Genomic DNA, 12,674 nt, shown 5'->3' on the forward strand with positions numbered 1-12,674 from the left:
ATATATATAATAATAAAGCACAGATTGACTTTGTCGGGTTCACCGTCACAATACGCTTCTTCCCGTGAATTTACGCTTTCAGTTTAAAAAAAAAGGAAACAAAGAGACGTAACAGGCCCGGTAGAAAAGGAAACCTTCCCGATTGCATCGGCCGTCATCTGATCACTTCTCCTTCCCGATTGGATCTCTTCTTGCTTATCCCAACCCATGGACGCAGTCTTTTCTGGACTTCGCTTCCTCAGCCTTGCTTCTCAACCGTCGCGGCCTTCTCCTCCTAGCTCTCGGCCACCATGCTGGGGCCCTTCGTCGACGTCGTTTGCTCCGAAGAGGTCGGCGCCATAACCACGTCGATCTCGCTCGATGCGAGAATCATGCTGGCACAGAGATTTGGTGTTAGGGTTCCGTGGATGAAAGCGGTTTCAAGTGGTGGAGGGAGGTGGCTTCTGTGGCGGCGGATGCGGTGAGCGCCGGCTTCGATGTGCTGGAGCGGCAGCAGCAGCTACACGTCCCGCTTTGACGCCATCTGACACAAGCGTCGTGCAGCCGAGGTCTGCACTAGACGTGTGCTCGACTCCCTCGTCGCCACGATCTAGCTCTCCGTCGACAGCTCCCTGTCGTGCTGTCAAGCAGTCTGAGACTACTGCCGATGTGTTGTGGAGATATGATGGGGAAGTGAGAAGCGGCAGGAAAAAACGTGCAGCGAGGGGCTTTTGTCCGTGCGATTGAGAGAGAACTAGCTTGTTCAGTGGTTAATTAAGAAGACTTCTAGACGAGTGGATATGAAGACCCTTCGAGGTTAGTGGATAAGAACCTCCACCTATATGTCACTTCAATTACATTATCTTTTTCATGCACTATCAGCTCATAAGAAAACACAAATACTCAAGCCTGGCTGCAGTCGAGCATATAACTTTTGCCAAACCATGCATGCCTAGGATCATTGATCAATTATTGAAGAAGTGCACGGTATTGAGGTTTCAAGCAAATTAGTATCAACCATGATTGCTGAGCCAGGTCTGCTGTCCCGAACACAGTTTCAGTTCGAGGCCTATAAATCGTTTTCCTAAATCTCAAACTTCCTTGCTCTAATCGCCAGCATGTGGATTCATTAGAAAGCTCTGAATAAAACGGCTTGATACCTAATGTCTTATCACAAAATACCTAGAGCTTGCATGCTCACGAGATATGAAAATCTTGGTTGCCTTCTTTTTGTAAATTTAGCAGAAGTGTGCAGGACGTGGAAGACAACTAGGTGGAGACTGGCGCACTTAAGTAGTTCGAAGTTGTGTTCTTGACTGTTTTTTTATTCTTTTGCAGACTATTTCCACGTGGGTCTCGGCGAAACTAAGTATCCTGACATTGATCAGTGTGGTGAGCCATGCCTTCCGTACGATGCAAGGTAGAAAACACGATTTTGTTGTTGTCGACATTCGTAACACCGACCCACCTTTTGTTTGAGCGTGCAACGCTGGTGCAGTTCATTTATAACCACCAAAAAGAAAGTCCATTCAGAAAACTTCTGGTCCGCTCGACCCATGCATCACAAACTGATCGTAATTTGTATACTAATGTATGGTAATCCAAACTGGTACTTTTATGATGACTTGGATCGCTGGACCAATAGTAATAGAGAGTAGCAAGTAGTAATGCAATTACCATCTATCCTAACTAAAAAATATTACCAACTAATTTGTTCTCTATAAACGTACGCACCAGACCATGACCCGTACACACAAAGAATTTTTGATCGATTGACTTATTATTACACCGTAACAAGATTACCTTAGGTACCCACTTAGTTCATTACCATCCATATGTTGGTTCATTACTATGTGCGCAAAATATTACGAGGGATTTGATTTGATGGTGCATGGGACCAGAGGGGTGTGGTGGTAACCATTTAGATGGCGTTACTATCTCTGCTCCGGTTTTTACTAGAGTGCTAAAAGAAAACGTGTTGGGTAGGACTAAAGGGTGTGTAACCAATGTAAACAAGTTACTATCATCGCTAAATTATTACTATACCACGCAAGGAACGGGGCGGGCGGGGGACCGAAGGGTTCCCCGGTAACCATTTTAATTTGATTACTATCTTTTGCAAAGACTTTTACTAGGGGCCGAGAGAAAAGGTCGTTCAAGCGGCTTCCTGATCTTACGACAAGTTTGATCAGTATGATGATAATTTAAGAAGGGACTATACATACTAGATTTGGAGCTGACAGATTTCTTCACCATGTGTTGTTGATCATTTTTATACTTTTGAATTGGTATTCACCCTATGCATCTCATATCTAAGAACATGGTAACATGCATTGGTACAAAGATGTTCGAAACATACAACTTTGGGTTGAGTTTTCTTTCTAGAGGTACAACCTCACTTTATTCATCAAACAATGGTACATGATCTTGAGTTGGTTCATGTTGTATCTTGCTGGTAAGATATCGGATACACCGCTTTTGAACTAACTTTATATGAAGGAATAATAAGCTATATAATTCTTATTGCACAACAAGTCTCCAGCAAATATATGAGATGTGGAATATACAAAATATAGTATTTACAAAGTGTTATGTTTTATTTGCGTGGTTGAATCTCTTGAGGTTACTGTAGTACCTCTAATAAAAAGTGATCTGAATGGTTCAAATTTAGATGATAATTTACTTTATCTCTTTTCATGTGAGTCTACAGTAGCCTGTTCGCTAATAACAAAAGCCTGTTGGCTAATAACAAAGCCGGTAGCTTGCATGTGCATTTTATGGTCCTCTAAATTACGGTGTATTTTGTTGATTTCCGCTTTTCGTTTCTAAACAATTATTGTAGGCCGGTTCCGCACGAGGCACGGCAGGGGGTAGGGTCGTGGGCAGCCGTGGCCGCGAGGCTCCATGGTGCGTGACATGATACCGGGTACAGTTGCATCTGATGCGGCTCTGCTCTAGGTTTCAAATTAGATTTGGGGAGTTGGTTGTGGATTTGGGGAGATTTAATTTACCCAATGCGTGTAATTTAGGTGAAACCGGGAGATTATTTTTGTGAATTTTCTCTCCTGCATATGCATGCATATACTGTTTATGTTCTTATTATTGACTGATGTGTGTTCATCCCTTGCTAGGTAAAGTTTGGCACCAGACACTAATCATTGTGGCTCTCATAATGATGCGGCACCCCAAGTTGACGGTGCTCTCTGCCTTGCTGTTGCGCTTGTTTTCTGAACGGTAGTTGAAGCTACAGCTTTTGCAGCACCCGAGTGTTTGGCAAAATTGGATTACTTAATTACCTGTTGTGTTCCATGCTGGTTAAGGCTTGGGAGGATTGTTCCGAATTTGATATCGAGGAAGCACACTAGCAACCCAACAACTGGTATGACTGATCTAATAGTTTGCTTGTTGTCCATTGATTGCTCAGGCTGGTATGAGGTTATAAGTGTATGAGATTCAGATTGTTTATACATGGACATCCTAGACATTGGAGTATAACAGTATGACCATAACAGTTCAAAAGGCACTGACAAATGTTTTGGCATCAAATTACTGAATATTTATTGATGCAAGTACCTCAAATATGCATTAGTTGGCCAACATAATCCAAAAACCAAATGGTTCAATATGGCCTATTATGCAGATAGAAATTGGGAGGTTTGATACTTGCATGTGAATTGGCTAGAAACTTTCAGAATTAGTGCCTCTGTACAAATACAAGCTGTGCAAATTCCTGTAATATTGTTTTGCGGGTAAAAAAAACTAATTTCTGTAATGTTGTAATTGTAGATAAATACCTTTCCTCAGTCCATGTTTTGAGTTATTTCTCCTTGAAGTCAAGAAAGCCTCTAAATTAGAATAGAAATGTTGCATAAGCAACAAACTTCTAGATACGTCACACCCTTCAAGTAACCAATCTGCACGTTTAATTTTTCTGTGCTTTTCTTCTGCTTCTCATTTTCTTACTGTCTCAAATTTTAAGTAGTGATTGAGTAGTAGCAGCTTTACTAGAATTATTTATGGATTATATATATGCAGAACATCTTGCTACTACTGCTGGGCTTGCTAAAATAAACAAATGCAATATTGTTGTTCTGATGGAACACGCAAAGAGCTCTTTTGGCATTTATATTTTTTATCTATTCGTATTATTTTTTCTGGAACTTATTATGTCTGCGGTGACCTATTTAATATAGATTACGATGTAACTCTATTTTCTTTGCAGGTAAGATTACGATGTCACTCGTCATAAACTATCGAGGCACGTGGCCATAGCCATGGACTTTGCGGCCGGCCTGCTTATCCTTGCCAAGGCAAAAATGCATGACCCAGTGTCCAACTTTGAACGCCGACATGGACGACGGCCTCAAGTGCTCCAGCATCTTCTTTGTAGGTAGACCGGCACCGCTAAGGGCTTAGCCAAACTACTTCTTTTTTACCTATATTAACAACCAACCGCTACATATTGTCATCGGATAAATTTGGACCGATAGGATTTTACTAAAGTTTATTAATGATACTTTGTTTCAGAATATGTGGAGAGGCAGTTTGCACCATAGTTCAAGCCAGACTCTAGATTACATGGCTAAGGAGCTCACTTATACTGGCAATTTTTTACTGTCTTTATTTAAATTAAAATGGTTTATGTACTCTGTCGGGGCAGTCATATGCCATATTAATTTCAGATGAACAATTTCCAATTTAATGTTGTGCGTGTATGTATTGTTATATCTAAAAGGAAAATTCCAAAGAAACAATAACAGGGTCACAGCTTGTATTTACATGATGGACAATGGATGTTTCAATAGCTAAATGTAAACAAAAATAATATAAACTGTGGTCTCTAAGTTTGTGTCATTTAGTCCATCAATAAAATGCACTATTATATTTGCATGTCCAATTCATAAGTGCAAGAAGCAATCATTTTTATTTGATTTGAATTAACAAGGTAGGACCTATACATTGATGATAAACTTGATTAGAAGGCCACAGTGTTGTTAACCCGTTGCAACGCACGGGCATTTTTGCTAACTGACTACTTACTTTGTGGAGTGTGGATGACTGTCATTTTCTATGTGCATACTCTATGTAATCACTATAGATTTTTTTCTTTCAACCTGTACAAGGCTATGTGGAGAAAGTATGTAGAAATTGAAATGGAATTCCTGACACTATGTAAGTTTGGTTTCTCAAGTAATTGAAGAAATGCTCCAAGAATATTGCCACCATCAATATATTTGTTCTTTTATGGGCAAAAGAGTCTGCACGTGCATTATCACTTTTTATTTGTTGAAAAGTTTCTTACCTTTGTGTTGGTCAATTATTTTTATGTATATTTTAATAATATATTTTTAGCTAAGATGCATTAGATCATTGTAGTATAGTCGAAGGGGATGGTCTAGATGAACATTTGTGTACTATTTGTAGCGAACATATCTCCAATTGTATTATTGGAAGTTAAGGAAAGTTTTGGCGTTTGCTACATAGAGAAACACTAAAGAGGCATGTGGGGGCGACCCTCATATCCAGCTTGATGTGATTATATTACTTTAAGTTATAAACATTCCCTTGAGCTTTTCAATGAAAAGTGTCATGTGGTGGTTGACTTCATCACCTTGGAATTGATCGCATTCCAACATGCTTTGATCAGGTAAACAACACAATTATCGTTGTCAAGAGCTTAATGAAGGATAAGTGGCAACACAGGCGGGCTATCATGTTGACATAGATGTCATGTTAAAAATACAAGACATGGACATGTTGACATAGATGTCATGTTAAAAATACAAGACATGGACGGAAGGAGCCTCATTGGGTTAGAGAGAGTTTTCTTTCTCCCGTTGCAATGCACGGGCATTTTTGCTAGTATGTTTTAAATTCAAACTGAAAGCGTAAATTCACAGGAAGAAAGCGTATTGTGACGGTGAACACGACAAAGTCAATCCGTGCTTTATTATTAAAAAAATAGGGAAAGATTAAATAGTACATACACACACACACGTATATCTCCTAAAAGAAACATGATCTTGAGGTTTAGCATCCACTGACAGTAAACAATTTGCAAGAACAATAACAACGAGTTCCCCAAGAGAAAAGGAAAAATCAAGAAGATTCTCCGATGCAAACGGTGCTACGCTATGGATAACTGAGCATCTGAACAAAACTTAACGGCATGATACACTCAGCAGTCGCGATCAAACATTAATTCACACGCAAAAAAAGTCGCACCATGATCCATAAAACAGGCATGAGTACCAAATTTGGTATTTCATTTTTTTTCACCTGCAAAAGAAAAACGAATACCAAGTTTAGTATCAGAAGCCAGGCGCCGGAATATTTCCAGCCCAATAATCTCCGTTGGATTTCGGAAAGGAGAACAATAACAGGCACAGGCTGTTGATCCAAGTGCTACAACAGATTATCAGGCTGAGTCCCTACAACACAGTCCTTTTATTAACGTGGGTCCTGGACAACGTTCGTTTAGCGCCGAATTCATAAACACAAAAGTGGTTGTGAATCAGTCCAAAAATCAGAAATACAGCTAAGACAGCGCAAATGATAAGCCGAGTTCTATGTTTTCACCATCACAACAACTTGACACCAGCTTCTCTGACAGAATCTATAACAGCCTTGACTTTCCGATGGTACTTCTGCTCTCTCTTCATGTGGATGGACATGATAGAATCACGGATCGGTTAGGCTAGGATTCCGGCAACAGTAGTGATAGGTATTGCCTTTTTCTTGGCCTGAGGAGTTCCCGCCGTTGGCCATGGTGGATGGCTACGGCGGTGATGGCAGAGAGTGCGTGAGTGGCGGCGGTGGAGCTTCCCATCGCTTCAGTGCCTCCCTCTGGATCGGATAGGGTTATGAGTGGGGAACAGTGGCGGTGACGAACCTCGTACTCCGTGCCCCTGGTCCCCACCTCCTCTTTATAGCACTGCGCGACAGGGGCCCACCAGCCTTGCTTGGGCTGGACGCCCCCGATCAGGGCGTGGGTCAAGGGCCCAATGAGCCGTTGGGCCCATTGGTGGAGAGATCAATCTAACATTCTCCCCCTTGATCTCATCATATACTTTTAACTTTATACTTTGAAATAACTCTTTTCAAAGTACTCGTTCCATCACAGATTTGCATGTAGAGCATGTCTCATCATCACGGTTCATTCCCGATAGAATCAACACCTACAACACACTCTTCTGTTTTGAAACAGAATCTTTAACCTTGGGCCCTTTTATTGTCCGGAAATCTTAGACTATACCATAAAACCCATGTCGACTGTGTGTTCTCTGAACACACTGGGCGGTAAGCCTTTAATTAAGCAGATCTGCGAACACTTGTCTGTTGCTTTTATGCTTCAAGCATTTTTACATAATTCCGGACTTTCTCCTTTACAACGCATAACTCTGTGTCAGTGTGTTTGGCATCAACACTTGACTCGTTGTCATAGGAGCAAAAAACTTAAAATGGTTATCGTTGTTGTCAACCATTATCAGTTCCGGGTACAGGTCTCCTTAACCATTTTGCCTGTCCCTCAGCCTCATATCAAGCTATAACCTATCTTTGCATCATATTGATGATAATTGTTTCATTCTTTTTGGAGCTTTTCCACACAAAAAACTCCAAGTGTGAAAGTTAGCGACAATTGTGGATTCCGCTATACGTTCACAAGTCTTGTCTTTGTACTCACAATCTTTTGAGAGCACTTATTTCTTTCAGCATGAGGCTGGTATCTTTGACTCCATTCCATGTGATCTATATATGGACTGGACATTGTCAAAACAATTCGGATCCGTGAACTGTGTCAGGGTAATATATTGAGCTTCCAACAGCTTAAGCATATGGTACCATATCCGTTTTCAATCTTTTCTCATCAACTTTTGGAACACCATAGTTTCCAGTCTCATTACCCTTGACTATAAGAACAGGCGTAGGTTTTCTCGCATGCATACTTTAGAGACCTTTCTTAGCATGTCCATGTCACATTCCCAATACCCCTTTTATTATTTTCTTGGTGAATCTCGATAATTATAACAAGAGACACTCTACTGAGAACATTATCTTGAACTTTGAGAACAAGAACTTCTTTTCTTCTCCTGCAGTAGATTGACATGACCACTAGTAAGTAGGACGTCATCCACATGCACATGATTAGGAAATGAATTTCCCAATCTATAACTTTGCATGAATACAATTGTCCTCTCATTTTCTTTAACCCAAAATAACATCTGATTCTACTAACTTTAAATGCCACTGTCTAGAGACTTGCTCTAGTCCATAAAAGACTTCTTGAAGCAGTATCCCTTGCGTTCTTTACTTTCATCTGATGTAACTCAGATCATGATGTCGATCATGATGTGCCACTAACACTCATTGTAATCTATTCATTCTCTTTTCACAAAATCTTTCGATTTAAGTCACGCTTTACACCTTTACATATTTCCTTTGGAGTCACATTGAACTTGTAGACCCTTTACAGCCTACTGTTTTGACTCCATTGGAAATTACTTATGAGTCCCAAACATCGTCGGGATTCACAAATTTTATTTCATCTCACATAGTCCCTTTATCATTTAGACAAAACAGACACTACTCAAAACTCGATTGAGCGCTTTAAACGAGGTGGAATCAACCTCCATTAACATAGACTTTATGGTAATCAGGAGTATCTGATTTTCTCATTCCTCGAGACCATCTGTGTCTCAGGTACTGGCACTTCTTTCATATGGGGTTGTTGTTGCTCTGTCATTGCCAACAGGCAAATTAATTGTATACTCTTTCATTTCCAAGAGGCAATAGGTTTTACAGGGACCTTTATCACAAGATCCATGTTTAATCATTCCTCCTTTATAGAGCTAACAACGGGTGTTGTATAGGTCATACAACATGCTCCCTAGATACAATCTTTTTGAGTCTTAGGTATCTTCATACCATGCTCCCCCAGATTACTCCATCTTCACTAAGAATGGCGTATCTTTAAGATTATTATTTGGGTTTATTCTGTTAAAACTTTCTTCTTTATGGCACTTTAAGCACCGTCTTAGTATTCCTTAGTCTGCTTTCGGAACTGTAAAAGATCTAGGAATACAACTATTTCTTTTCTTTAGGGGTATTATTATGATCGTCGTACTCCCCCAGACGATCACATTCTTCATTAATGGATATCTCATATTTCTTTCTCCCCCTCGAAATGTGGCAAGAACTTTTCTGCCACAATTTCGAAAAACCATTCACAACTCTTGTGAATTGAGGAAACTTTGAATATCTACTTCATTTATCTGATTACTTCATATATAATGAAGTTATTTGTTAACTGGTATGGGAGTACTTTTTCCTTATTCCATTTCAGAAACTCAACAAAGTTCTTTCTCATTAGTACTTTTGCAAGTCACACTTGCATATCATTCTTATCTTTAGGTTCGTCTGTAACTTTTGTTCTCTTCGGATTTATCGAGTGCTTAATGACCGTTACACATAAGATGTACGGTCGATACTAGGAAGGCATAATAGCTACTCCATACTTTTCTCCCAGAGTGGGACACATTAAAAGCACATGAGTCACCATGTCTTTCTCCTGTCATACAAGATAAGTCTGAGAAAATTTCTGCCGCCATACGGGTTACGCAGGGATTTTCCCAGACTTTTCCTGCCATGCGGGTTTTATCATAAACATCTTTTCCCGCCATGCGGGTAATTCCCTGTACGGGACATAAATGCCAGAATTGGCTCTTTTGACTGCATATTCAATCATCAAATTTAGGAATAAATCCGAATGCTCTTTGACACACATGCTTGATCCGACGTTGGTCAAATTAAACACGCATGTTGCTTGTTTCAACTCAAATCATGTTGACTGAATAATCTGCTTCATAGAGAGTACATGAAAGACATTCGTCAACCAAGACTCTCAATGATCTATCTCTTTTCTTTTCTTGGATATTAATATTCAAGAATTATTTTCTTTTAAAGCCATTCTTTAGAGAGAACATACTCCCTCACATTATGACCTTTCTTGGTCATCTTTCGGGTCACAAGTACCCAGGCATTTTCTTTCACGAATGAAGGCATGGAAAACTTTTAGTCTGAGAAAAAATTTAGCCAATAATCAACAATACTGAGCATAAAAATAACCCATGTTGATCTGGTTAAAAAATATGCACATTAAACTTTTAAAACCTTCTTCTATATTCGAAATCACCGTTGGGCAGAATTAGAATAAAACATCATCCTTCTACATTAATTCCATATCACCGTTGGGCGGAAATGGAAATAATGCATATAACTCTTAAACAATGTGATGATAGTATTTCTATTAAACAACTTTGATAAGAAATCATCATCATCACCAACTTTATTGCAGCGGGAACAAGAAATATACATTTCTCTAGCTCAAGAGCTTTTCTTGATCTTTATCTTTTCTCTGAAAATTGATCACTTTGATACAAAATTTATCAGAGATTTAAGCTTTGAACATAGGACTCATAGAACTATAATACTGTTATTATCAACGTTGGTCAGAAAATAACAATACCATATTTTCACTTTAAAACAAATATCTTTCTTTTGTCATATTGGAAACTATCTGAATCTTATTTCACCCACATGGGAAAAACATTGCTAAGAACAGTTCTTCCAATTAAATTTTCCCGTTGGTTCCAATTTAATTGGAGGATAAAACTTTACTTTGCAGCGGAAATTTTACAATATTCTATTCAGAAACAATTCTGTACTCTTTTACTCTTTAAGCAATTTTAACCGGTTGGTTAAAAATGCATTAGAGAAGCAACAATTTAATCATTTTCTTTAGTTCTATTCACTTTTAAAAGAGCACTTTTATTTTTATTTTGCAGCGGAAAACATGGATTAAAAAATTCATGAACTTTTTATTCTTTACAAAAACTTTTATTTACTGTTACTTTGCTATTTTCTAGACAAATTTTCGTTGGATTAATTTGAATAGAAAAAAAACTCCGGACAAAACAAAAAAATGAAACGCTTCCTGTGCTGGCCGCAAATGGCCCAGCCATTCGGAGCCCGTTTGGCTCGCGCGCGGCTGCCGGATCCGGCCCAGCGCGCCGCTGCGGCCTGACGCGGCCCAGCGACCGCCAGTGCTAGCAGCCCAGGGCGTGCGAGCCGGTCTTGCCGCACTTGTGGCCCAAAAGGGCCCATGTACGCTAGGTTTTCTATCGGGACCGTTCAACAGATCGGACGATCGCCCGTGGAGATCGCTCGATCAAAAACGAAGCAGCGAGGGGATCGACCGAAACCCTCGGCCATTCCTTTCCTTCCCCCGCGCCGCCGCGGACTGCGCCGTGGGTCCTGACCTCGCCGGCCGCCGGCGACGCCGTCAAGCGCCTCCGCGCGCGCTGGGCTCCTTTTCTTCCCTTCCCCCTCCTTTGTCAGTGAGAGAGAGGCGCGGCGGAGCCATCATCTGCTCCGCACCCGCAAGGGCAATGCCCAGCCACCGGCGAGTCTCTGTATGGCCGCCGGCGACAGCGTCAAAAGCCACCTCGCCGCGCGAGCCACCTCTTCTTCGCCTTGTTTCTCTGTTTCTCCACCACCCGCGTCTCCTCTCTGTTTCACCGAGGACAACGACGGCGTGAAGCAGCGGTGCCCCCTCTGTGCCCCTTGCCGGTGTGCGCGAGCTCCCGTGGGAGAGCGCGCCGCCGTCAAGCGGTGCGGTGGTGGTGCCCTTTTGCCCCCTTGGGGAGGTTGTGTTCTTCTTCCCCGCACCTCGGCTTGCCGATGCGTGTGGGGATCGAGAGGAACTGCGCGGCCTTGCGGCGGCGCACTTAGCTGGCGAGCACGAGGCCCTCTCCGGTGATTTCTTTGCCCTGTTTCGGGGTAGGTTCTTCGTCCGACGCCTCGGCTTGCCGATGCGCGTCCGGATCGAGAGGAACGGCGCGGCCTTCCGGCGGCGCACTTTGCCCTTCTCCCCTCTTTCTTTTTGTTTTGGGGTTAGGGTTTCTCTCGGGAGGGGATTTCCTTTTCTTTTCTGTACCGAAAATCCTAAACCAATCTCTGGCTGATACCATTGATAGAATCACGGATCGGTTAGGCTAGGATTCCGGCAACAGTAGTGATAGGTATTACCTTTTTCTTGGCCCGAGGAGTTCCCGCCGTTGGCCATGGTGGATGGCTACGGCGGTGATGGCAGAGAGTGCGTGAGTGGCGGCGGTGGAGCTTCCCATCGCTTCAGTGCCTCCCTCTGGATCGGATAGGGTTAGGAGTGGGGAACAGTGGCGGTGACGAACCTCGTACTCCGTGCCCCTGGTCCCCACCTCCTCTTTATAGCACTGCGCGGCAGGGGCCCACCAGCCTTGCTTGGGCTGGACGCCCCCGATCAGGGCGTGGGTCAAGGGCCCAATAAGCCGTTGGGCCCATTGGTGGAGAGATCAATCTAACAGGACACGGCAGGTATCTACTTGAGCAGCAGGCGCTCGCCCAACAACTTTCCAATCTTTGCGGCGGCAGAGACGTCGCCGTCGACTACATGTGCGATCTCAGCAGCTTCTCCTATGAGCTCGCAGAACACGGGACGGTTGTTGTTGGGGTGTGGATCACCTGGGCGGTCACAAACTTGTTCGAGAAATCCATCCTCAAAAGGTTGGGCTTGAGAAAACCAACGATTCTAGGGCCCTGTCTGGTGGAGGGATCACCATTGTCGCTGGTTTCTCTGTAGCAAGGTAACAAGTAGCACA

At 42.1% G+C, this 12,674-nt stretch overlaps 2 long non-coding RNA genes across 2 annotated transcripts; one reads left to right on the top strand and one right to left on the bottom strand.

Moving 5' to 3' along the window:
* The first annotated feature begins 304 nt into the window (after positions 1-304).
* LOC123099474 (uncharacterized) lies at positions 305-4,759 on the top strand. The gene is made up of 4 exons (XR_006448166.1): positions 305-795; positions 1,318-1,399; positions 3,111-3,358; positions 4,202-4,759. It is a non-coding gene; the product is annotated as an uncharacterized lncRNA (long non-coding RNA).
* Positions 4,760-6,002: 1,243 nt separating this feature from the next.
* Positions 6,003-12,217, bottom strand: LOC123095852 (uncharacterized). The gene is made up of 2 exons (XR_006446341.1): positions 12,067-12,217; positions 6,003-6,258 (listed from the first exon to the last, which is right to left on the bottom strand). It is a non-coding gene; the product is annotated as an uncharacterized lncRNA (long non-coding RNA).
* Positions 12,218-12,674: the final 457 nt, after the last annotated feature.

This window comes from Triticum aestivum, chromosome 4D (assembly GCF_018294505.1).
Source record: "Triticum aestivum cultivar Chinese Spring chromosome 4D, IWGSC CS RefSeq v2.1, whole genome shotgun sequence".
NCBI classification, from domain to species: domain Eukaryota; kingdom Viridiplantae; phylum Streptophyta; class Magnoliopsida; order Poales; family Poaceae; genus Triticum; species Triticum aestivum.